This window comes from Ochotona curzoniae, unplaced genomic scaffold (genome assembly GCF_017591425.1).
Source record: "Ochotona curzoniae isolate NIBS_2020 unplaced genomic scaffold, NIBS_Ocur_1.0 contig_4148, whole genome shotgun sequence".
Classification (NCBI taxonomy): domain Eukaryota; kingdom Metazoa; phylum Chordata; class Mammalia; order Lagomorpha; family Ochotonidae; genus Ochotona; species Ochotona curzoniae.
In genome coordinates, this window is record NW_024466146.1 from 8,584,940 (window position 1) to 8,609,736 (window position 24,797).

A 24,797-nucleotide genomic window follows, 5' to 3' on the forward strand; every position below is an offset into this window, starting at 1 on the left:
ACTTATGACATGTTGCTTTTACTTTTCCATGTTTGCCGCACTAAACTTCTTTATTTTTTTCTTTGCTTTTTAAAAATTTATTATTATTATCATTTTATGATACAGTTCCATAAGCTTCTGGGATTTTCCTTATCTCTTCCACAATTCACCCTCCCACCACCTAGTTGCTCTATGTCATTACTAAAGTATAGTTCTTCAAACACAGTCATATGTCCATCATTGCAGGCATGGACAATGGCAGAGAGTCCAGCATCCTATTATCAAGACAGAGTAAACAGTTTCATTGTAAGTCCATCTATGTCTGCAAGTACAGATGCATACTGCATTGTATCCTCACATCTGGATATGTTAGCCTCCATTTCAAAGTTACCGTACATCCCCTCAAATGAAAAGCCACAATACAAAATCAACAATAGAAAAAAAAATAGAAATTTACAATGCCATGAAGTTAAATAACATGTTACTAGTGGTACTAAATGACTAATGTGTCACTGAAGAAATGAAAAAGAAAATCTAGAACCTTCTTGAAGAAAATGATGCTACTGTTTGATCTATGAGTCACTGAATAATTTAATCAGAAGAAATTATTTTAAAGAGATGAAACTAACAGAAAACAAAAACATCAAAATCCATGCGATATAGTTTCTACTGATGTTTGCTGTGAAATGTGTCTCTTCTAGAGAATAAATAGATGGGTTTTGCTTGTTAATCCAGTCTACTAATCTATGACATTTGATTGAGCTTAAACCATTTACATTCAGGATTAATATGTATGGGCGGTAATCTGGTCCTGTCATTTTAGGAATGGGTTGTTCATTGATCTAGTCTCCTGTTGTCATTTTACTGGGATGTTCTTCCCATTTGCCTTTGGTTTTGGTGGGTGCTATTCCTCTTTTCTGTCAAGAAAACATCTTGAAGTATCATTTGTAGGGCAGGTTTGGAAGAGATAAATGCTTTTAACTTTTCTTGACTGCTGAAGAATTTTATTTCATTTTCAAAGACAAAAGAAAGCTTTGCTGGATATGTTATCCTGGGCTGACAAGCTTTTTCTTTTAGAATCTGGAATATGTTACTCCATTCTCTTCTGGCCTGTAGAATTTCCTGTGCGAGGTCTCCTGTGAGCTTAATTGGCATTCTTTTATATATGTCAGTTGATTTTTTTTTTCATATGCACATTTAAGGATCTTTTTGTTATGTTTGATTGAAGAGAGCTTGATGATCATGTGTCTGGGTGAAGACCGCTTTTGATCAAGCCTGTTGGGAGTTCTATGCCCCTCCTGGATCTTGTTTCCCAATTCTTTCTCTAGATTAGCGAAATTTTCCCTTATTATTTCATTAAATATATTCGTAAAACCAGTTCTCTTTCTGTACCTTCTGGGTCTCCCAAAACTCTTATATTAGGCCTCTTAATAGTATCTTTCAATTCTTGAATACTTTTTTTGGCCCGATCCAGCTCTGCTTCCGCTTTTTTGTTTGCTTCCTCCCTGGTGACAGAAAATATCTTCCAATTCTGAGATTCTTTCTTCTGCTTGCTTCATTCTATTTTGGAGACTTTCCATTGGACCTTTAATTTGCTCTACTATGTCCTTAATTTTTGATATATCAGCCTTGATTTGCTTTATTGCTGCTATTGCTTATGTAACATATTCTTTAAATTCTTTGAACTTTTGTATGTGCTTCTCATTGTTGATCAGAAGCTTAACAATGAATTTTCTGAATTCTGTGTCCCCCATTTTCTCGATGTCTTCCTCAGTTAACTCTGAGGTTGGCATAGGGTTTTGCTCCTTTGTAGGGGAGTCATCAGTAATACTCATTGTGCCTTTGACTTTTCTTTTGCTCTTGGTCATTGTACTTCTAGTTATCAGATTCTTCTCCTTGGGGCAGGTTTCTAAGCTGTGTCACCCACAGGTCTACAGTTCGATTTTACTTATTGCAGTTGGTACACAGCTCTGTGTTTTCAGTCAATTGTGCCACTCCCTCCAGCGAGTTTTAGGTCTCTTTCTTATGTTAGATCCCCACCATCATATTCAAAGCCCCAGCTCCTGGCTCAACACTCTCCACCTCCTGTTTTATCACACTGAGTTTGCAATGCTGCCTCTGCAGCCTTTCTCCCATTTTCAGTTGGAGCAGGTCCCACTATTAGAGGGACACCAGGTATCTTATAGAGCTATATTGTTGGTGGTGTTGATCTTGCTGTAACCTGTTGGCTGTTAGGACTTGTGCCACAGGGACCAATTTTGACCCATATGATGCCACAGCCGGTAATATTTTCCATGTGGGACCAGTGCAATCCACAAAATTCAGTGAGTTCTCATGAGCTCAGCACACGCGCAGCTCACTGTTGTCCCCAGCAGTCCTAAACTTTTGCTATACTGTATAAAATGGCACCTGATGTGCCTCTACTAGAGTTCTTAACCTGCTTGCCATCAGGTCTGAGGGCTACTCAGACCTGCTTGGGTGGAACCTGTAGAATGCCACATTGATGCAGTTCACTGATTCAGAAATGAGTTCACTCCCAGCTCAGCATATGCTCAGTTCTTTCCCTTGCCTTTGCCTCCTTACTCAAAATGGCAGCCAATTCAGCTTTAGGGGGCTGACTGGGCTGTGAAATCCACCCTGTTCTTGCTCTACCCATCTGGGATCTGCCATTCTCTGTTTCTGGTCAAATCAAACAGTCTAGCAGGATGGACAGTTCTTTGTCTGGGTTCACCTCCCACACTCCCAGTGAAAGTCCCTTTCCACCTGGTTGCTGGTGGAGTTCTGGCTGCTGGTGGAGTTCAGATTGCCATTAGCTGAATGCCACTGAAGTACCACACCATTGTGTCTGTTGCTTTCCTGTGTCTGTCAGTCTTCAGGTACCCCTCTGCTGTTGTTTTATCTTCTCTTATTTCCTGGAATGTGTCCTCTCTGCTTCATCCTGATTAAATGTTTCTCTGTCCATTTAAACATGTCCTTATCCTATTCGGCCATCTTGATTCTCTCCACTGTTTAATGATTTTTAAGATTTTTATTAGAAAGGCAGATGTACAGAGAAAAGGTGAGACAGAGATATCTTCCATCTGCTGGTTCACTCCCCAAATGGTAGCAACAGCCTACGCTGAGCCAACTGGAAGCCAAGAAGCAACTCCAGGTCTCCCATATTGGTACATTGTCCCAAGGTCTTGAGCCATCATGTTCAGTGCTTTCCCATTCCATAATGAGGGAGCTAGAAGGGAGTCCATATGGAATGCTGGCGTCACAGAGGATGAATTAGTTCACAACACTCACATACCAGCCCCAACCCCATTTTTTTTTCCATTGAAAGTGACGATAACACTCTTCAAATACTTTATAATGTTTAAGCATTTAACATATTCTTCTTTTGGAGAGGAGCATACTACAACCATACAAAAACCAAGGTCTTATTATACCTCTTATAATAAGCTCATATTCTGGGGGAAGAAATTCCACTTAGAGTACACAAACCAAAGAAAAAATTATCCAACAAATTTTATAGCACAAGCTTTTATATAATCAATCAGTTTAACCTCCCCACACACTTTGTCTTTGACCCCATGTCACTGTCTCAATGATTGCTTCCCAAAGAAGTGACTTCTGATAGAACTCCTTCTCTCACTGTCCTTGTCACTCCTTCCCTTCTTTTGGTGACAAACTGGCCCCAGCAAACAAATTTTGCAATTTTTATACTAAATTTTCAGTTAATTTGCTTATTCCATTGTCTTGGCATTCAAAAATTTTATTTTTATTTATATAACATAAAGTTAAAACAAATTACAACTGCCCACTGTCTTTACATAGTCATATACTGTATCCACATTGATATTCCTTCCTTTTATGCTTGTGGTATATTTATTTATATGCTTATTTAGTGATTTATTCCACACAAAGAAAATGCTTTCAATAAACAGTTTTATAAAGAATAGATTCAAATATAATTCTTCACTTCCAGATTCAGTAAATCTCTTTAGATGCAGTCACTAATTAAAATAGAAGATGTATGTTGAATAAACAAGCTACTAGTTTTGAAATAAGCATTATCATAGGACAGTCTATTAATTTGCTTATAGTTGACAGGCATTGCTAACCTGTAAATTAATAATATGGAGTTGAGTCAACAATGGTACCCTGCAAGTCACATCATATTTTAGTCCTAGATACTCACATCTAGTGCTGAAATCTATTTTTAATTCTATGATGACTTAAGGTACCAAATCAGATTTTTCTTGAATAATTTTGGTCTTTTGTGCCAAATGTGGATACTAATTTAAAAATATTTATTAAGATAATTATCCCTGCTTTACTTTTAAATTATTTTTAAGTAGTCACATCAAAATAATTGGATTGAGTATATTATTGAAATATGAAAACAAATTTATAATCTAATCCAAGTTTACAAATTTAAATTCAAAATTATACTGTAAGACTTAAAATAGATACTTTAAATTATTTACATGTGTTGAATCAACTTTGATTTTTCTTTTTAATAATTTCTCCCACACTATGGCAGAATAGTTCAATTTTTTTGCTTGGATCTTTGACCTCAGCTCAATTAGCTTGAAATTATTATTAGCATTTGTTACTATGTGGAAAAGCTCTCAAATAATGCTGTTAATTTTCTCATGAGTCCCTATTTTCACTTGGTTTCTTGTGCATGGAATATTTTGGTGAGATTCTTACATCACACAAGATGTTCAAATATGAAAACATCTTTCAGTTGGATATAATCATGTTATTCTGTCCAGAAAACAAACACTTTTCTAAAGTATAACATAAATGTCTTTTAAAACTTTAATTTAAGATGTTAAAAAAAAATTATCCAGTTTTATTCCCAGTCTATAATTGTGTGTGTGTGTGTGTGTTCTTTTAAAGATTTATTTTTATTATTTTTTATTGGAAAGGCGGATATACAGAGAGGAAGATCTTCTGCCCCATGATTCACTCCCCAAGTGAGCACAACGGCTGATGCTATGCCGGTCCTAAGCCAGGAGCCTCTTCCGGGTCCCAACGCCATGGGACCTTCCTGGACTGCTTTCCAAGGCCACAGGCAGGGAGCTGGAAGGGAAGCGGGGCTGCCGGGATAGAACTGGTGCCCACATGGGATCCGGGGCGTGCAAGGCGAGGACCTTAACCACTTGTGCTACCCCGCCGGGCCCTGTGTGTGTGTTTTTAAGGGAAGCTAAGTATGTCATTTAAAAGAGCACATTTCATGAGCAAGATCTTCACATATACTAATTTCAAATGAAAATTCTCTAAGCATTAATGCAATTGAAAGTGAGTGACACATCACAAGTAAGCAGAAAGAAGAGAATTAGCTTAATCTTCAAACAGTGATGCCAGAGGCTGAGGAAACATTTCTATACATTGTTATGTAACACTTGTTTTTACAAGGAAAATATTTCTATGCACACATCAAAGATGCAGGACAAGTGGAGGAGCCCACCAAATGAATCTGCTTAATAGCAGCTGCTGATTAATAGGCATTACTTACTTAGCATGAACACATCAAATTGCACTCATTTTTTATTATAATGCTGAAACAAAAGTTTTTGAAATCAATGAGATAATTCAGTCTCCAAAGCAACATTAACTTATAATTGCTTTGGTTTTTATTAATTTCCATCCTTGCTTGAATATTTCATTGGAATATTTCCCTGTGTTCAGAACCCCTCCTAAACCGCTTCACTGGGTGCATTAAAAATATTTTGTTCAAAATCTAACCAGATTATTTGGTGATGCACTATTAAATAGCATTTTTAATATAAAATTATAACCTGAAATTTAAACTGGACAGGATATTAAAGTGAGTGATTTGGATAGGGAGGGCATTCAAAATATATCTGAGAATGAGATGGGTGAGTCTCAAGGAATCAAACATGGTAAGAACGTACTGTTGAGAGAATATGTATCACTTCCAAAATTAAACTATTTGTACCTAATGTTATCAGTAGTCCGTTAATAAAACCAATGTCTTATTTCTTGTATAATATCATGATTAAAGTTACTTCTTAAAGACAAGATTACTTGAAAATACGGTGATTTACTCATGCAGCATTTAATGTTGGATAGCTGGAAGTGGAGTTCACAATGTTAAGTGAATTAAACCAAATTTAGAAGGACAAGTACCCATTGAGTTCATTCCCAGGTGCAACCCAAAAGAAGCTGAACTAGGGAAGGAAGGAAGAGAAAGGAAAAGATTTTATAAAGAATACTAAAAGTTATACTTAGAAGCAAATCATCCTTGGGTTCTCATGCACAGCACGGTGACTACAGTTAGTTTAATATAGTATTTTTTTTCTTTTAAAAAGATTGAAATATGTTGGAATGTTATCACAACAAAAAAGTTATATGTTTGAACTGACAGATATGCTTATTCAAATTGAAAATACCACAATGTGGGCTTGGCACGATAGTCTAGTAGCTAAAGTCCTCACCTTGCATCTGCCAGGATCCCATATGGGCACCGATTCATATCCTGGCTGCACACGTCCCATCCAGCTTTTTGCTTTGGCCTGAGAAAACAGCTGCAGATGGCCTAAAACCTTGGGCCCCAGCACCCTTGTGGGAGATCCGAAAGATTCCCCTGGTCCTGGCTCGTGGCTAGTGTCTCCTGGCTCCTCACTTTGGATTAGCTCAGCTCCAGCCATTGCAGACACTTGGGGAATGAACCAATGGACAGAAGATTTTTCTGCCTGTCTCTCTCTCTCGCCTTCTCTTTAAATCTGATTTTCAATGAAAAATTTTTTAAAATCTTAAAGAAATTAGCACAATGTATATGTGGATTAAAATATCATATGGTACCCCAATAAGTGCGTACTATTGGATGTATCTATTTAAAATTTATTTTGTAAATATTTAAAATATTCACACGGATAATCATGAGTAGCAAAAGAATGTTATAGTTAAACGAAAGATCTCAAATTTAAATAAACATTGTCCATTTAAAATCTTTTTAAGCACTTTATCTACTCATTTTACTCCACGGCACTTCTTTTCTTCTATCGTTCACTGGCTCTTCCTTATCTCCACTATTTTCTCTCCCTGTTTGCTTCTTCAAGAGGAATTGTTTATGTATTCATTCATTCATTTGAAAAAGCGAGAGAGAGAGGGAAAAACAGGCCATTTGATCAACTCCTCAAATGGTCACAATAGCCAGGGCTGTGTAAGGCTGCAGCCACAAACTAGAAATTCCATTCAGGTATCCCAAGTGTGGCAGGGCACATAGACAGCAACAATCCCAGCATGTGGGCCCACATTCCACTCCTTTCCCAGGCACATGAACAAGGAGTCAACTGGAAGTAAAGCAACCAGGTTTTTATCTGGCACTCCAATATGGGATGCTGGTCTCAGAGGCAGGAAGACAGGCAAAGATCTTCCATCCTCTGACTCACTCGCGGAGTATCCACAACAGTTATGGCTTGGTCAGGCTAAAGCTAGGAATAGGAAACTCAATCTAAATCTTTCATATGGGTGACAGGGATCCATGTACTTGGACTACATCACGTGCAGTGGGCAGAAAGCTGGAATTAGAAGGTGAGCCAGGACTCAGACCAGACACACTGTCATAGGATGCCAGTAATGGCTTCTCACTGTACCAGGTGCAGATTCTGATTCTCTTCGCTTCCTGTACTCAGGGGCTCTGATCTCACACTGCTTGAGATCACAAACAGGGCCTTTCAAGAATCAATGTGTAAATGATGTGTAAATGAATATTTGGATTCATGGGGCTCAAGAGTCTCTGTTTTCCTAAGTTCCCAGGTTATAGGTTACAGACCCCCTTTTAAGTACAAGATACACTGTACGTTTTAGAAAACACAATGCCTGTATGACACCTAATCCTGAATAAATCAAAGCCACAGGAAATGCATGGGAGCTTTGCTGAGTACAACAAGTTCTCACTCAGTTCCAGTTCAAATTGTGGAGTTGAGAACCATTGTTCTATCCAGTTAGAATTGGAAAAATCTCTAAGTCATGCAACTCGACTTCATCTCCAGGCTATTCTTTGTCCAAAATTTAATCATGCTGATCTTTTGCTTTAATTTCCTAACTGTGTTGTTAAGCGCTCTCTCATTAACTAGGAAATCAAACAGAAATCGATATGCAAGCAGATAAAAAGCTTTGAGAGGAGAATGAACTGAATCTAGAGGCAAACACTTGAAGTAAAGAAGAGAGAGAGCAAGCATCATAAAGGCATTCCCTTATTTCACACAGTAGTTGTCTGTGTGGCAGGTCAGCCCTGGCTAACCCCAGGTTGTGGATAAGCATATTTTAACTCATATTTTATTCTTTTATTTCAATTAGCATTAAATTATTTTCAGTCCTATATTGTTTATGCTATCTCTATTGCTATTGACAAAGTTTTAATAAATTTTGTTCATGAGCCACATCATCTCTATTAAACAGTACTTCAACAGAACTGCTTTCGTGCCATGCTGTTTTCAGCTATATACTTGGAAGTTTGATCAACAAGAAAAATGCCTGGGTTAAAGAAGAGGTGAATGGTGTTGGACGCGAAGCAGGATTTATTAGCTGTGTGAGTGATAAAAACACTGCAATGAGCTACTGAATGGACTTCCTGTGTCCTTAGTTGTCAGTATTTTAAGGAAAATCTCCTCTAGAAGCTTTAGACTTCCATTTCATTAAAGACGGGGCTTACAGAATTGTTCTTCAAATACATTCTCTTGCTTTAGAATCCAATATGTGTTCCTACCAGTGGTGAAATTGTGACAAAAAATTGAACACTTTAAGTTATGTGACATACTTGTAGAAAATGACCATAAGCAGGATACACAATAAATGGAACAAATATTACTTATAGAGCATGCTGAAATGGGTAGAAAATCAGAGTTTACAAAACTAACACAGCATGCATTCTCTCAACAGAATGTAGTTGGATATTGTTCTCTGGTTTATCCCTCAAATGCCCACAACCAGCCAAGCCTGGGTCAGATTGAAGCTAAAGGTTCAGCATTCCAACCAGGTCTCTCACATGGTTGCAGGGATTCCACTGCTATCTTCCAGAATCCCACTGCTAAGAAGCCAGATTCAGGTTGGAGCTTGAACCAGGTCGTCTGAGATTGAATGAGAGCAACTCAAGTGGGGTTCTGATTCGTTGTGCCAAAATGTCCCCTGCTGAAAATTTATTTATTTTAAGTCCTTAGTTTAAATTGGAGGCCCTGTGTTTTTCACAAGTACATTTTATATGTCAATAATCTGAAATTACTGCTCTACGATACTCTCCTTAGTGAAAGATTCCTCTAACAGGGTCAAAGCCTTCAAAACGAAAATCAGAGGTAAGAGCATAGTTATCAACTGGAATGGTATTTCTATTTTATTCCCAATCTGACTAATTAGGAACAGAATTACTGCTGTGCAGAGTCAGAGTTCATAATCTGGTTACTTGCTTTAGTAAGGGAAGAAACTTTGAACTTTAAAGATTTTTCAATTATTTTAACCAATGTCACAAGTTCAAAGATATGGAGAAAGGCTGTTGGTAGTGATATTTATGGTTTTAAACACTGAACTCCAGCAATGTGGAATTGTGAAGTAAATGCTGGGTCTCCCAAATGAGAATTCCAATATTCCAATTTTCATAGCATAGGAGAAAAGTAAACTTGTTTTCTTTTATCCTTAATTACAAGGTAGTCTCGCATGAATGAATCAAGACATTCTGTACTCTTAAGGGGACATGACTGATATTCCTAAGTGCATTGTAAAAATATTTATTCGAAAGCCCGAGTTACCAAGAGATAGAGGGAGAGACGAGAGAAGAGAGATTTTTTTTTAACTGATTCACTCCCCAAATGGCCAGCTTGGGGCCAGGACCATGCCAGGAACCACAAGCTTTTGACAAGGCTTCTACCTGGGTATTACGGGTCCAAATTCTTCCACTGCATTTACAAGACTATTAGCAGGGAGCTGGATCAAAAGTGGAGCAAATGGAATTTCAACTGGCATCCATATAGAATATTGGTGTCTCAGGTGGCTGCTTTATCCATCACACTGTGATGCCCGCCTAAATGCATTAATGCAATGCAGCTCAGCTGAGAATTGGATGCAAATATATGTACAATCCTTACTGAAGTCGTAACTTAAAGTGACTTAGTGAAACTTTGCCTGTAGTTTGGGAGTCACTAATGAGGTTTGACCCTTGTCCCGGATGAACCCCTGACAGCACACCAGTTGCTTTATGTTGAAATTGTTTGTTGTGTCAAAGAAAAGAGGTCTTGTTTAAATCACTCTACCATTTGTTGTTTCATTCACTTACTTGATGAAGTTTCATTCAACTTATTTTGTAAAGACATAGTCTTTGATTCACCGAGAGACTTTGAAGTTGATTTTCAACTACATTTTTTGCCACCAGGAAAATCTCCCTTACTAAAAGGCTATTAGCATCTCCAATGCTTGTGAATGATTCAAAAAATAATATTGAGCTAGCCCATTTACTATCACAACATTCTTGAAAGAAAACAATTTTACAAATTTTCTTCAGAGTACAGATACTGGTTTCAGGACAAAAAGAGTTTGCATCATTAGAAGAATACCACAAATAACATTTCTTTTAAGATGCATTTTTGCATTAGAACTGCAGGCTGCATCTTACAGCCCACCCATAATTGATGTGTTGGAGATAGGGCACCCAAAATTCTAGTAGCAAGTTAGAATAATCATTATAGTCTTGTCACAAACCCAGAAATGTAGGAAAGCTGATGGTTACCATTTTGAACACAGTGAATGTATGTACACACTTAACCTTGTAGGAAAATAAACCAACCACCCCAAAACTGGGAAAAAACAACGTCCTTTGCTTGTCCAAAGTGGCAAAGTAAGCTATTATCCAAATTGGCTCAAACTTGATCCCTATGTGACTTCACTGACAGATTTACATTAAGCACCACAAATAATGTGTAAGAGCTGATGGGAATGGAAGTGGGGAGGAAAGACAGCCCCAGAAAATATTTCAAACATTGAAAAAGAAAAATATTCGCACATTTGTTTCATGCCTCCGAAAATAATTTTGAAGCCATTCTAACACAATTGTGAGTGATGAGAATGAAAATGAAAACATTACTCAAATATGTTTCAAATTTGTGGTTGAAGCTGTAGATTTCATATTATTCTGGATACAATAAAATATGTGTAGAAAACTGGGCTTAAAAGATAAGTTCAATATGGTATAAAATTCCTGAAAGTCATGTAATAAGACTCTATCTATCTACCTATCTATCTATCTATACATTTTTAAAATTCTATTTTTCTTGCACATTCTGAAATATCCTTGGGTATCATGGATTCCCCTACATAATGTTTATGGAGAAGAAATTTTAGGTCCGCAGAGCCAGTCAATGCTTAACCTTGGCTGAGATTTTTAATCTCAAAAATGATGATGTTTAAAGGGGATTTGCTTAAAAATGTTACATGTGCCACAAACAGGCTTTTATAAACAATTTTTCAAAATATTGCTTTTTCTATAATTGAACTTGTTTGGGATAACTGTATTTAAAGAGCCAATCATATATTCCTATTGTTTTAAATGATGAATGTCTATATTATTTTTCAGACTTCAATTGAAAGTCCAACTTGCCAGGGCTGGTATTACGGCATAGCCACCATGATCTGGACTTAGGTCAGCAGCTAGCTGTGCTTTGAAGCCACACTTTTCCCACATATGAAATCCTATCTGCTCATCTGTGAAGCAAATGTGTCCTTTCCAGGGGATACCTTCCATTAACGGGGATCTGAGGTGGGCGGTGTCACATAGCTGCTCCCCTTTCAAGCCCCTCAAGAATCCATCCTACAGATGGACTTGATCTCTTCTCTCCCCATGGTTATAGAGGACGGACAGTAGAATTGTCTTTCTCTTACACTATTCTGCTGGCTGGGTCACTTTTGCGATGGTCATAGCTCAGGAGTGTCTCTATTCTTCACCTTCTGAAAAAAACCTTCCAACTTTCTAAGCAGTACCAGTGCCAGTACATAAAATACTTAGTAAGAGGCAAGAACCTAGCAAATAAATATTAGCCCCTAACCTAGACCACAATGATACCCTATAATGTTGGAATCCCACATGGCTACCAGTTCATGTCCCAGTAAATGGCCTGAGAAAAGCAGTGGAAGGTGATTCAAGAGTTTGAGCCCTTCCCTCTCATGTTGGAGACCCACAGGAGGCGACCGGCTTCTGCCTGACCCCTCCCTGCTCATTGCGAACATATGGGCAGTGTACCAGCATATACCTCTCCGTCTCCTTCTCTTTAATCTTTCAAATAAAAAGTATTTTTTAAAAAACCCAAATTATATCCCGGCGCGATGGCACAGTGGTTAAGGTCCTCGCCTTGCACGCCCGGGATCCCATATGGGCGCCGGTTCTAATCCCAGCAGCTCCACTTCCCATCCAGCTCCCTGCCTGTGGCCCGGGAAAGCAGTCGAGGATGGCCCAAAGCTTTGGGTCCCTGCACCCGTGTGGGAGACCCAGAAGAGGCTCCTGGCTTCGGACCGGCATAGCATTGGCCGTTGCTCTCACTTGGGGAGTGAATCATCGGATGGAAGATCTTCCTCTCTGTCTCTCCTTTCTGTATATCCGCCTTTCCGATAAAAAAAAAAATGAATCTTTAAAAAATATTCCAAATTATATAGGAAAAATACTACATCATTCAGCTGAGGACACATATACATGGTATTTTTTGAGGAATAATATAATCCTTAATTTCTTTGCAAAGCATTTTAGTATACGTGCTGCCGAAGCGAGCACCCTGCAAAGCGTTTTGATATTGTGTTTCCTATTTTAATCTGATTTACTTATTCAAACCTATTTTATTTCAGCAAAAATATTAACACTGATCAGGGCACTAAACTGATTTTGTAAGCTAATAGTAAGTTGCAACGAACAGGTTGAAAGCATAAACAAAGTGTAGATGAGGGGAGGGATTGTAGTGCAGGGATCAAACCACGGTTTGGAACATGCACTGTCTGGGACAGACTCCTATCTCTGCTCTCTGATCCAGTTTCCTGCCAGCACACATGGGAGGCAGCAGATGCTAACTCAGGTACCCTGGCCTCTGTCATCCATCTGCAGAACTGCCTCAGGGTGGAGTTCCTTGGTCCTGGTTCAAGTGTGATCTCACAAATACTGCTGTGAGTATTGGGGGAGTGAACCAGCAGCCGGAAGATATCTCCTTCTTTGTCTTACTCATGCTTTTTCACTGTTGCTCTCAACTCCAAATGAATAGAATGAATAAAAATAAACTATGAAATTAGGATAATCAATGTGAGGGTTCCATCGACGTTTTTCAGTGGAAATCCAAAGACAGTTATTATTTTTTGAAATTTTACATTACATTATTATATGGTTATACTCTAATCTTCTAAGAAATTTGTACCATTTACATTTATTACTGAAATAAGTACCACTGTACCTTATTAAGGTTTTATGTGTATTATGCATGTATAATAACATTATAGATGGTAGACATAATAAGTTTCCTGATTCAAGAAAATGTGAATTTCAAATCTTCTGACACATAAAATCAACTTGTCCACATAGTGATATTTACCTGTTTTAATCTACTACAAATCATTGTTCTTGCCCTGCACATTAAGCCCAGCCAGGAGTTATCTGTATAAGTTTGGTTTTTAGTAATCATGTATCTTTTATTATAAGTAAAGATGAGTAGTTTTGTAGGATTTCCTAGGTGAATTTCCAACTTAAATGCTTATTATTGCTAAATACTTTAAAATGTAAATTACTCTAATGTAGCTAAAATGCTCATTTTTTGTTTTTCTTTTAAAAAATCTTCATCATATGATAATTTCCCTTTCTATTTTATCTAGCAGTTCTGGTCATCATGCTTACAAAAGCATTAGTCTACAACACATTATAATCTATAGTTTATGTTGGGGCAGGCTAATTTTCCACCTTTTGCCACTAGCATCCCCCATGGGCACCAATTCAATCCCGTGTTCTACTTGGGCTCCTGCACCTACATGCAAGACCCAGAAGGGGCTGCTTTGGACCTACCCAGCTCTGCAGCCATTTGGAAAAGAACCAACAGACTGAAAATCACTCTTTGTCTTTCTCTATCTCCCTCTCTTGCTTTGTAACTCTTTCAATTAATTCTTCTTTTTTAAAAAAATCTACAATCAGGATCCACCACAGTAGCCTAATGGCTAAAGTCCTCTGTACCTTGCATGCACCAGGATCCCATATGAGCGCCAGTTTGTGTCCCAGAGGCCCAGATTCCTATCCAGCTCCCTGCTGTGGCCCGGAAAAGCAGTTGAGGATGGCTCAACGCCTTGGGATCCTGTATCCACATGGAAGGTCTAGAAAGGTCTCCTGGCTTTGGCTCAGCTCAGCTCCGGCCATTGTGGCCGCTTGAAGAGTGAATCAACGACAGAAGATCTTTCTCTCCTCCTCTCAGTATGTCTGACTTTGCAATAAACATAAAATAAATTTTTAAAAAATGTCTATATACTATGGTTTTAAATGTTTGAATCACATTCATCTTATGTCTTTTGTTTTATGGCAGGGATCTAATCTTATTCTGTGTGGACACAGTTGTTCTTTATAGTACTCACTGAATAATCTGTGCATTGTCATTTTCAAAAAAAATTGAAACCTTTGCTTTTATATCTAGACTTTCTATTATATTCCATAAATCAAATCCCTAAGGAGCCAGTTTCGAACTGTTTCAGCAGTGACTACTTTTTAATGTCTTACTAGTTGATGGAGAAAAGTGTTCTACATAGTTCTTATTAAATTCCTAAGCATTTATTAAATATATTTTCCAGAAGTATTTTAGACTGCATTCATTTTAAAAGAACTCATGAAGAATTGACTGAAGATGGTTAAATATAGCTTAATTTTAGAACTGATATTTGCATAGTGTGAGTGTTTTCATTTTAGAAAGTAGCAATTCCCCATTAATTTAAGTTTTCCCCTGTGTCGTGGTCTAATATTATAGCCAAGCACTTACACAGCACTCGTGTTTAGGGAATCTAGCAGCCTGTGGAAAAATATCTTAGATGATTTTAAATTATGTTACTTGCACCTGCTACGAGTGTTGGAGGTTTTTTTTGTTTTCTTTCCCGGGTTTCCTCTGTGCTCTACTCAATGAAATGACACATCTTAGAGACATACCTAACACTTTTATAAAAGAAAATAATCATCCTGAATAAAAAATTAGTCAAATTCAAGAAACAGTAAAATTGGAACAAACTCAAAGATACTATTGCTATAATGCTGTATCAACACCAATATACCAAAAGCCAAAAGTTATGGGAAAAAATGATTTTAGATAAGGCCCAAGTTTCTGTTTCCAATGATGTGGTAATATTTAAGAAGTATTTTTTCATTATTTTTGGATTTTGTTTCATAAACCAGTTAATTACTACCTCTTTTGTAAATTCCTATGGTTGTTGAGAGAAGAAGCAAGGACAACAGTACAGATGGTTACATGCTGCATAAAATTTACATTGGTTTGAGAAAGGACTATTACAATGTGTGATGTTTAAGGAATTCAAATCTATTCTAACATGATGAGTAAAAATGTAACTTGTTATAAGAGATATTGACCATTATCCAACCATTTCTTCTTATCCTCTTTGATCCTTACACCATTTACTTATTCTCTAGCCAGATTAACTCTTATCAAAAAGATTTATTATTTTACTCAAAAAGTAGATTTACAAGGAGGAGAGACACAGAGAGGATCTTCCAGCCACTTACTCCCTCCCAAATAGCCACAATAATTAGAGCTGAGCCAATCCAAAAGTAGAAGCCAGGAACTTCTTACAGGTCTCCCTTACAGGTATGTGGTCCCAAGCTGTTGGGCCATCCTCCACTGCTTTCCCAGGACACAGGCAGAGAACTGGAAGGGAAGTGCAGCAGCCGGGAAAAGAACCAGAGCCCATATGGGATGCTGGTGTTTGGAAGTGGGCAATTAGCCCGTGGAGCCACCACGCCAGCTCCCAAACAGATCAATTCTAAAAATAATACGACATATCTCAGATTACTGCAAGGAACAGATATAAAGATGATATATTTTTTAATGTATTCTTTAATTCCTTAACCATGAGAATTGTATATAATTGCTTGGTTTTTCAAGAATGAAATCTTACTTGCCTTCTTTTCTTCCCAGTAACTGAGATTAAGTATAGGTGTCTAGCACATCAAAAGTATGTCACATGTAGAGGATTTCCCAAATTTCTCTTAGATAATCAAAGACATGATTTTAATAGTGATTTTTTTTTACAAAGTTATTTATCAGAAAAAAAAACCATAACTTTCAGAATGTCAAAATCATTTTATGACACCACTTCCAGGTATTTCTTCTCAATGATCTCTTTCTACTTCTTCAAACGTTAAGTATTCATTCTGTGATAATGCTGCTTATATTAACTCCTTCCACTACATTCCAGTTTATACTCCCCTCAATCTACCAGCATCTATGTCTACATCATCCATAGATAATATATACATATAAATGTATGTGTATACATATACATGTAATCTACATTCTTGCACCCATATAATATATACAAATATTCAAATCATGCAAGGATTCATGCATATTAAAAACATTTTTAAACAGTTCTCTTAGGCAGATAATGGATCTTGAAGAATTTGAGATGCTTTGAATTAGACCACACCTTTATTCTCCTGATGTCCTTGGCTCAATATTTTTTTTTATTGTTATAAACATCCTTCACTGTGCTCAAAGCATACCCAGAGAACAGACATGATTTTCTATACCTCCTTTGTATCCCTTGAGCCCACAGCATGGCATTATGCAATACTTTCTACATCACATTAAACTGTAGTATAGAGAGCATTTCGAATAAATATTTCTCTTTCAGTCAAAATGGAAACCTTCTTGTACTTTTAACATGTTAAAAAAAAAGTCATAAAGTTACAATGAATGCAATGAACTTATGTTTAAGTGAACAGCATACCAGGGGGATTTCTGTCTTAATTCCTGGAAGTAATCTATGGGGCCACTTCTTGAAATGTTAAATGTATACAAGTAATTAGTCCATTATAATGTTACAATAGCTCTAGAAACTATAAATCCTAAAGAGGAACAAAGTAAATAATTGAAATCAATAAGAGGGCTTATAGACATGCAAAGTTATTAGTAAAATACAAGGGTTTTAATTAAAGACATTGGCTTTGAGCAAAGGCTCACTGCCATTCTGATTGATTGAGGCTGCTGGCTCAGCTCTTTCTCATTTCCCATTAGTTCCCACTTGCTCTTCTCTGCTTATAATTGGATATTTACTACCTCGGCATCTTCTTTTTGAACAACCTTTGTTCCAGAGCTTGTAAATACAATTATGTGTTAGCAAATTTATATGTGTAGGCATGTTTGTGAGCATAACTGGTTTATAACCTTCATATTTGCCATGCTGGTTTTATAACCCATAGGAAACTTTTGGATAATCCATGTAAAATTCGCAATTGAACGTGGAGCTGTTACAGTATTGTTGCCAAAATTTTGAGGAAAAATAAAATCATTTCCTTTGATTATAAGATTCCACTTCAAAGCAGTGCCACAAACATTTTGGGACAAAAGAGAATATGTAACCAAATATTCTGGAGTTTGTCTTTGAGAATGAATAGATGTGTAAGCCAAGCTAAGGTTTTGGGGTTCCCTCCATTATTAAAGTGAAGCATAATTTATTGCAACTCTTGAAAGTTAATTTTCTTCATGCCCAAGGATAATCAATTACTGAGAAAAATGCTAAATAATTCTTTTTCTAACATATTCCATAATGATTGCAATAGAAATAGTACATAACCTAAGGCACTGTTTGGAACAAGGTTTTATTTTACTATTGTAGCAATATCCCTATTTACAATTATTAATAACAGAAATAAATCTTGTATTAATTTCATTTTACTCTATTTTTTAAAAAGATTTTGCTAACATCTGACTAGAAAGAATACTCTAGTAAGAGTACATGGTAAATTCTATTTCCAGTTTTTTTTTTCATTTTAATTATTTAGTAGACATTTAAATGGACACAGCTATATTTGTTTATTTCATTAAAGCACTGATTTTGCTTTTTTGTGATATAATATATTGTTCTAGGAGACAAATGAATTTTAACACACAATTAAGTATGCTTATATTCTTTAATATCCAAGCAAAAAAAAATGTCACCTGTAATACAACTTAAAATACTGAAGAGGGTTCTGAGTAATCACAGCGATTGTCAGTTTAGGAAGTTTTAATTCTGTAATCAAGCAGCTGTAGAAAGCCATAACTACTGCAATGCACAAAGTGTGCAAATGGGAAAATCACAGTGTGACGTTCTGGTAGGTGCCTTTCCCCTCTCCTCTCAAAACGCAGATGACACCAGGTATAGCAGGACAAAAGGCATGTCTGAACTGAAACCACCACCTTTCTGATAATAGGAGACTGGAGAGTTGCCCTGATACTGCACTGGAAGATAAAAAAGGACATGCAGTATCTATTTTAAATGAGATAAATGCGCTTCATATATCTTGTAGGGACAGAGATAACATGGTTCCTTTAATCATTATTATTTATTTCTGAGCGCTTGCTCTTTCGCACCGCAACCCACAGAGCTCAGACCTTAGGAGTCAGCTCTTATGAACAGAGAGAGTTGTCATTCTTAACCAGTAAGCCTGTTAAATAATATTTCTATAAGCTTTAGACTTCACATAGCAGATAGGTTTGTCTCCCCTGACATAACTACATTAATCCACTGAATCAATTTACTTAAGCTGCAGTGTGGAGCCAAGCAACCACAATTTAACTGAGCTTAAGAGTACTTTCCAGTCTGAGTTACTGCTGCACCTGTAATACAGCTCTCAGTATCCCAGCATAAGTTCTATTTTGACCTTTTGCAACTGTGAAAGAATTATTCTTGTTAAGTTTATTGGGTCAGGATGCTCTAACATCAAAAATGATTTCTATGAGTTTAAATCACTTCAGAAAATCAGATACATGAATAAAACAAAGCTAACACTTGGTTAGATTCTAGAAGTTCAATTTATTTACATAAATATTTATAAAATCCTTTAGGTTGCCTAAGATTATTTTTTAAAAATTATATAAATTTGTTTTATGTTTTAGAACAGCATTTTTAAAATAGCTTCTGGTTCCCAAATGTACACTCTGAACATTTTTAATGATACAGAGGAACGGTAATATGCTTAAAGTAGTGAACATGCAATCAAAACCACTGTGATAACCAAACTACCAAGAAAACAAGTTGCAAAATGTCAGTAAATTACACTAAAGTATCTGTCTGGAAAGCTTACATAGTGAGTCCACAGTAAGAACTTACATTACCCTTCCATTTCAGTAAATCTGTGAACAATCCAAGCCTTCTCATTATGTTTAAAACCTTTGCTTAGTGCTGTGGTATGGCGGATGAAGCAGTTGCCTTGTGACAAGGACATGCCATATGAATGCCAGTTCGAGTCTTGGTTGACAAACTTCCAAACCAGCTTTCTGCTAGTGACCTGTGGAAAGCACTGAAAGATGACCGAAGCAAAGCGGGTTCTTGCATGCGTATAGCAGTCCAGATGAAGCTCATGGCTCTTGGCTCAAGCCTGGCCCAGTGCCCCAGTGCTGGGTATTATGGCTTTCTGAAGTGTGAACCAGAAGACGGAAACCTGACAATCGATCTCTCTGTCCCTCTCTCTCTTCCCCTCGCTCTCTGTATCTCCTTCTCCCTCTCTCTGCAATTCTGACATTCAAATAAACAAATAAATCTTTAAAAATAACCACATAAAGCTTTTTCCTCCTGCAGACCTCCATCCAGCTTACCCTTGCTATGACTGGCATCCTTGCTTTCCCACATCTCAATTCAGTGATGCTTTCAACTGCTATCCACATTCATTGTTTTCTTTGACCCTAAAAAATAAGTCATTATCACAAGCTGATTCTTTAGCCTGGAGCCAACTTAGTCTTCACCATAACTTCTCACTTCCACTTTAAGCATATTTATGAACATAACATAGCTTGGGAAAATGTCAGGTGAATAGAACATATGTTAAGATTTATTTCTTTTATTTGAATGGCAGAGTTATAGACATAGAATGCGGTTGGGGAGGAGGGGTGGGGAGAGGTCCTCCATATTCTGCCTCACTCCCCAAATAACCACAAAGACTGGGGCTAGCCTAGGTCAAAGCCAGAAGTCTTCCCCAGAGCATTTGGGCTATCCTTCATTGATTTCACAGGCACATTTGCAGGGAACTGGTTTGGAACCACAGCAACCAGGACTGGAATTTGCACCTGTACATGATGCCAGCACTTCAAGTAGAAGCCCCAGTATACACCACAGCAATGGCCACAAGAAACAGATTTTAACTGCAGCTACTTTGCTGAGGTGGCAGCTCTTTATTAATGTTTCTTTGCTTCCCTAACACAGAGAAAGTTTCAAAGGAAAAATATTCACAAAATAGAAGTAAATGTATGGCAAATCATTAAGTTGCATACCTCCAGAAGAACCCTCACTGGGGAACTATTTGAGTCACCAAGGAAAGAAATATTTTCTAAATAATGTAAAACTATGTCTTTCAGACACTAAAGTGAACTTTTACAAGGCCAGTCAACAAAAGCAAAAAACCCCAAAATTGTTGAAAACTTCGATGGCATATTTTCTTATGTTTAATAAGTTGAGTCTGGGTTCAGCTGTAAATGCCTTTAAAAGATGCCTAACTGTAATAAATGCATTTCAGTTAATAAAAGAGCCATTAGAAATCTAAAGGGAAGCCTGGGAAGTTGCACATAAACAGGTTTTGATTATGTATATCATAGCTCTAGGGCATCTTTGAACATCTAGTAACATTATGGAATCTCTCAAGGTCTCATTCTCTAATAAAAAGATTGTAATTCTAAAAGTCAGGTCTTTGATTCGTTCCTAAATAAAGTTGGTCACAGGATTCTGAGCTCTTTTAAGTATGAACAAGTATCTTTCAGTAGCTCAGACAAGGAGAGAGCATACAAGAGCAAATGTCAAGGGCACGTTGCCTCTTCCTCATTCTCCAGCCAGCAGGTGTCATGAGAGTTCATTGGATACCTCTGTGTTCATTATCTCAGGCTGAAAATGAATGAACTCTTCTGGAAATTGATTATAATATCAGTTAAAATGTATGGTATTATTACTATATAACCAAAGTATTTAAGCATTTGAACTGAACTGCTGAATTGAGCTTCATCAAGAACAAAAGAAGGCATCTAAGTTAAGTGTAGTTATTATCTCAATTTTGGAGATTGGTAACCATTATTTAGAAAAACGAAGTCATTTTCTCATGTTAGGAAGTGGAATTAACTGGGATTTGTGTTGTGCAGATAATGTCATATCCAATAACCTCTACAATCAAACAGTTTCATGTGCTATGTAGGAAACACTATTGTCTTGGGATTTGGAGCCATTAGGTTAAAATCTGAGGTACAAACTGAGTTAGTTTAACAAATCCTTTGTTCATTTTCTCGGCTCAAATTTCCTCAAAACATAAAATAAGGTTTCTAACGTTTCACTTTAACTTTCAGGACTGCTGTAAAAATGAATTTTAAAATATTTTAAAAACACTCTAAAGCTCAACGTTAAAATGTATTTTCGTCAAATTTATATGTGTGCAATCAAGTGTTAGATACATATACATGTTCCCTGATTTTAGATTTGCGAAATTCAGTATGATAAGGGCAGTGACCAGAAACCCAATTTTAAGCGATGATAATTTATAGGCTTAAAAATTAGATACACTTAAAGATGTTCAATCTGATGATTTGATACGTGAACTCTGGCTGGGTGAACTCAGTCGCAGACCCTACCATCCTCCTGTGTGACAAATCCCATTCAATGAAATCCCATTCAAATGCAGGTGGAGGAGGTCCAGGAGGAGAGCAGTGCACTGGACCTGGGGCCCACACTGCTCCCCTGCCCTCTAACTCTGCACAGCTGCCTGATTCTTCAGAGTGCCTGATGACCTTACTTCACACAAATGCTTTAAAAATGGAAACCTAAGTTAGATTCACACCTCTTCAGGTTCGTGTTTCTAAGGTAATGAAAGCGTTACCTGGATCCCGATTCTAATTTTTCTAGGGAAACCTCTGATTGGTTCAGCCTTAACCAATTATCTACTCAATGCTTAACACTGTTAACATTTTGCAGCGAAAAGTCCCTCATTGGGAGGATGGAGGGAGTGGGAAAGGTTCTCTCTTGCATCACAGGATGTTTCGCAGTATTGTTATTGCCAGTGTTTCTTCCCTATCTGGTGATAAACAAAAATGCTCAGAAACTATCAAATATCCCCACCAGGTGAAAATCACCCACAGCTGAAAACACTGCCCAGTAACCACGCGCGGAGCGTTGCAGAGAACCAAGGTTCAGCAACTGAATCTGTCCACGGGGGTGGCTCTCGGAGAACTACCTACTGTCCTCAAAGCTGTCTGATAAAACAGTAAGAAACATTGGTGGAAATCATGGCATTGCAAGTTTGGGCCAGCATGAATTAAAACTTTCAGAACTGTGAGTACCATATGAATTGAAGGGAAATTTAACTTTCAATTCAAATTGAGGAAAATCCATTTATTTTTTTCCTATTTTTTTTAGTGCAGAAATCACTGCATTAAGATAAAATGGGGGTAAAGGTTGAATTTCCAACCCAACTTGAAGTGAAAACATACACATATGCAACTTCACACTGAAATTTGTTTTCTACAAAAGCACATAAAGGATGAGACACATGACAAAATTAACAGGGTAGTTTTCTTTACTAACAGTATATTAGTAAAAGGACAATATAGGATTTCTGGTTTGGAAAAGGTGGCACAGATTTGTTCATCCTTGCCAGCTCAGTTCTACAATCAACCTTGGAAATACTTGCAAGAGGCACATAAAAGAGAACTCTAAATAGTGCTGAGAGGTCAGCCTGGGTTTGGACAAAGTCCTAAAGTAATAACACAGCCATAGGGCTTCATATAACCCTCCACCCCTCAGAAAAAAGAGACCTGCCCCAGCATTTCCCAAACACAAACACATCCACTGCCCTGTATCTAACTTGAATCCCTCAGTTCCCAGGGGAATGAAAGGGGGTGTGGCTTAGATTCCACCATCCCACCGAAGTGGCTGCCAAGAGTAGCCCTCCAGGAAGCCTCTTTGATCTCTTCATAAAATAAAGTAAGTAGAAAGTTACTGAGTAAAAAATTCTATTTCAAGTTTGACACCTCACAATTTCTTTGCCATGAATTAACTAGTGGATGTCCTAACACTTTAGTGATTGCCATGGTTGTGTGTCCCCTTGTCTCACAGCCTTACAAGAATTATTCTTTATTTCAGAGATCTAGAATTCTTGCAAGCTTGCACATCAATGTCATCTTTGTATCGTCTACAAGTACTGTCTACCGTATGAACTTCTTTGATACTGAAATCATGTCTCCAAACAGTGTGGTGAATGAATCCAATGCAGTTAGTTATACAAGCTTACTTTAGAATTCTGCATAAAATCTCTGTCAAAACATTACTGCCATTAAAACATTAGTTCCATTAAATCAGTTAATTAAAATTTACTCTGAAATACTATTTCCCTTTAACTCTTTTATAAAGGTCCCAAACTTTGAGAATGCATTCTTCCTTCCAGGAGACAGAGACAGGCATTCAGACACGCCGCTGGCAGGGACAATTATCACAACCTGGGTGGGAGAACAGCTGCAGGCGAGTGAGCTCTATGTGAAGTGGAAAGCAGCCTGGACGTGGATAAAAACCAAGCTCACATGCAGAACACCGTGATCAGGCAGCAAGCAAGCAGGTTTCACAGGACCAGCAGAGTCAGATAAAGAGAAGAATGCCCAGGGTAAGAAGGGAAATAAAGAAATGCTGCTGTAAAGACTCAAGTCCCCAGCACTGCAATAGCACCAAAGCTCACCACAGTGTTTGACCCAAAAGTGGAGTATCCCCACTCGCTTGACCCAAAAGTGTTAAACATAGCTCAGGTCACTGGAAACAGTCCACCAGGCCCAGCCATGACTAATGGATCCAGGTTGGTCCCCCCTAGAGTACACAGAGGGTTACTCCCTTACCGCAAGTGGCTACTGAGTCCTCCCTTACCACAAGTGGCTACTGAGTCTCTGGTAGTCAATTCTCATTACAAATGAATAGCAGATACACTTGTTTATCATCCTATGAATTCTGTGTCTAGGAATTCATACTACAAATAATTCATATTCATAAATCTTCATTGAAAAAAAAATCAAAGAAACTGTGGCACAACATGCTGAGCATACTAACATTTCAGTAGAATAATTGAGGGTGACATATCCACATTTCTTTAGGTACCCATCTATTTTCTTTCAAAGAATATACCACAATAACCAATTGGATTGCTGACTATGGATGGCTGAGGGACAAAGGTAAGCCACGGGAGCATTATGTTCTTTTATGTTTTATGAATTTTGAAAATGACAAAATCCATGAATTTAGAAAAAAATTAGTGGTATCATCGATTACTGGGCACACACCTTTTCATACACATATTTTCTTTAGCAGCTAACAATAAAGCTATTATTTCGTATTTCTTTCATTGAAACAAACTCTAGTTTTAAAATATTTTACCAAAATGTGTGTCAAATTAACTTCACACTTAGTTCAAGAGACAATACACATTAAGGGCAAGTTGCATCATTGAAAAATGTGAATTTATGCCCGTAACTCACATACTGGCCATCCTTGTACCTAGAATTGAACCTGCCTTGTATAGAGAAGGACACAGCATCCCTTCTTTTCCTAATGAATGGTGATATTACCACTTGGGAAAGGCACTGAGATAC

The 24,797-nt window shown here is 37.4% G+C and overlaps 1 protein-coding gene across 1 annotated transcript in view; it reads right to left on the reverse strand.

Annotated features, from left to right (window-relative positions):
- ERBB4 (erb-b2 receptor tyrosine kinase 4) overlaps positions 1-24,797 on the reverse strand; it is a 472,537-nt gene that overhangs the window by 298,169 nt on the left and 149,571 nt on the right. The window lies entirely within an intron of this gene.